The sequence below is a fragment of the Mercenaria mercenaria genome, unplaced genomic scaffold (assembly GCF_021730395.1).
Source record: "Mercenaria mercenaria strain notata unplaced genomic scaffold, MADL_Memer_1 contig_952, whole genome shotgun sequence".
In the NCBI taxonomy this organism is placed as follows: domain Eukaryota; kingdom Metazoa; phylum Mollusca; class Bivalvia; order Venerida; family Veneridae; genus Mercenaria; species Mercenaria mercenaria.
The window spans coordinates 38,864-42,048 of NW_026463871.1; positions in this window are offsets into that span (position 1 = coordinate 38,864).

Sequence of the window (3,185 nt, forward strand, 5' to 3'; positions counted from 1 at the left end):
CGTCACGTAATTACACTGCGCATGGGTGTTTGTTATCATTACACTCTCAGGTAATTCCTTGGGCGGAGCTAGACTATAACAATCTGTAACGGGTTGTAGATGCCCATGGAAATATTTGGAGCGAGGGTAATTTTGGGGAAACGAGACTCTGGGAATATCTGGGCAGAGGGTAACTTTGGCAATAACGAGATTGCCGAGTAAGAGTTAACACAAATGGGACTTTTTTGGCAATTTGTTTAAGTTTAACTATTTTACAACCATTTTGAACTTACCAAATTTAATTTGTAATTTGCTTTATGTTATCGGCAACAATTTAAATATGAAAAGTCTCCCCTGTCATTGACGAAAATCGTATTATCCCTTATATATATCATTTTAATTTTTCGAGAGATAAAAGGACGTCCGCTTAGAAATTCGCTGATATGATTTCGATTCCATTGTCCCTTTTTTAAGTACATTGTATATTTAAATGATTTTTATTCAATTTTATAATTAAAGGAAATCTCGATGACATTATGAAACAAAATAGATAAATGTGACCAACTTCAAAGACTGTCTAAAATGTTTTGATTCGTAAAAAAATATTACCGTCAAAGCGCATAGTCACTTTTCAATATATGTATATAGATCATTATTTGAGCTTCTTCTTGTCACAAACACATTACTAAATTTTAAAATAATTTATTTACAATTTTAACTGTTACTCTTCATAAAGGTGTCTACAACAATAGACCCCAACACTGGTAATCAAAAGTCATGTCAGATTTTTGCTTTGTAGATGCATGCATTGAGCACAGGTGTTGATGAAGCAAGTACAAGTAGTTTGTTTGAACAGAAATTTGTAAGACATTAGACATACGTGCAATAAGTATTGCGAATGTAATATATCCTTATCAATTTGTTTTTCCTATACCACATATTTTTGTGCAAGTTGTTCATTTTGCAAATTGATTAACTGAAAGTGGTACTAAATCGGATCATTACAATAACTGGGCAAGTAAAATATTCACCTTTTATCTTCTAGGAATGTAGGAGTGGTGTAAAAATCTTAACAAGAGACATTGAGAAGATGGAATTTATATTACACTGAAGCAATCTACATGTTGCTTATAATTTAATTATTTTTATCATTTTGTTCACAAAAAGATGAATCTACATATCATATGTAACAAATAGCATAATTTTTGTTCTAAAGTAGAAACTTTTCTAATCCGAAACCCCCTATAATCCGAACTATTTTTCTGGTCCGAGCATGTTCAGATTAGACAGGTTCCACTGTTGTAGTAAGTTATTCACATGCAAAGGGAAGAAAAACAAGCTAAATGTAGTTATAGTTATCTAATGTTATTCTCATGCAAAAAAGAACAAAATAGGAGAAAGTAGCAATATGTCATGTTAGTCTCATGTAAAAAAAAACAAAAAAAGGAGAACGTAGAAACATGAAATGCTATTCTTATGTAAAATATTAAGAAGAAAGTATAAATATGTCTCATGTAAACAACAAACAAGGAGAAAGTGTAGAAATATGAAATGTTATTGTTTTGTTATAGTGTTGGTATGTGTGAACGATAAACCTTAGTACATAATTATACATGGTAAAGGCTCCTGTCCCGGAAGGGTCGAGTCCCCGTCAGAGGCGTTAGCTGGTTACATTACGGTTTCCAACTGCAGACCTGCATGATGTTTGGTATAAAACAGGATATTAATAATAATGTTGTTAAATGTCTGTAGGAGTCTCATATGTCAAACATATCTACAATAAACAATAACTCTACATTTCTACTTATTATACAAACGAAACCACCACTCGGAGCCCAAACTAATTAAGTGTGCACAAGCTCTATGAAGTTCCCAATTTACAGTACAGTGTATATAAACTATATCTATTCTAGATAAATCCTATATATTTGTATTGTTAACAATAAAAGTAGACCTACCAAAGCCTTGGATCATTATATAATTATAATACCGCAAACAAACATAGACATTAGTTTCTGTCATGTTCTGTATTGTCTTGCATATGTATACATTCACGTGTTAAATAACGGGCTTGTTTTTATATAATTTATTTGGTGCAATTTGAAGATAATGGGTTTAACAACAAACGAACGTTATCATTCAATGAAATTTGAAACAATTCAGGAAAGTGATTACTATTACGTACAACACTCACACATTTTATGCTTTCCATGATAAATTAGTGGTTTCGTATTGTGTGCTAGACAAGACAGAGAAATACCAGATGAAAGAGCACCACCGGACTAAAATCAAATGTGCATGTTTTTTGTTGGGTATAACGTCACATCGAATCCGTTAGTTGTCTAATGACGACTTTCCAGCATTCTGGTGGAGAAACATCCCAGTTGCCCCTCTGGGTATTACCGTATAGCGGGTTAATTCTGCGGGCAAAAAGTCTTCGGTTTTGTCCTAAAATGGCAGCCTCGACCCGAAGAATTAGCAAAAATAAATACCCACAGAATAAGCAGAAATAAATCTCGCAGAATTAACCCGCTATACGGTATAGCATCACAGGCGGGCGCGTTGGTAGTACCATCGACCTTCTGTATGCCAGCTGATTGGCTTCCTGACATGAAATATTCACGCCTCAACCAAGAGTAGTGTATATTATGATGGTTTTGGCGTTTTTGACCCCACTTGACCCCTTGTCCCTATTCTATAAGTACACTTTAACCTTACCCTAAACTTTAGTAGAAACTAAGTTTCTGTCTTATAATACTAACTCGGTACACTTATACCCTGAAAATCTTTGGTTAAACCAGATAAAACCTCCAGTTTAATCAAATGAAAAAACATATATTTAAAAATGAAAAAACAGAAGAAAAATTTACATGTCCTTATTAATTAAAATAATTTATAACTGTTTGTTCATTTACTCTTTGATTGTTAACTTTTAGTATTTTATACAGTAAATCATACAACGGTACTTTGTCTTGTAACATTTTAATGCAAAATAAACAATAATATCCACAGAGTGTACTTGTTTTGTCTTGATATTGAACATTGTTGTATTTTACATTTGGGATGTAATTAATTACTTCTTTCGGCGGAGGAAGTCCAAATGGATCGAAGTACAAAGTATTCAAGTAACAAACCCAACGTGTTCCAGGTCCAACAGAATCATCTAAATTTATAATTTAACATTCAACCTTTTCTTTCGTTTTTGG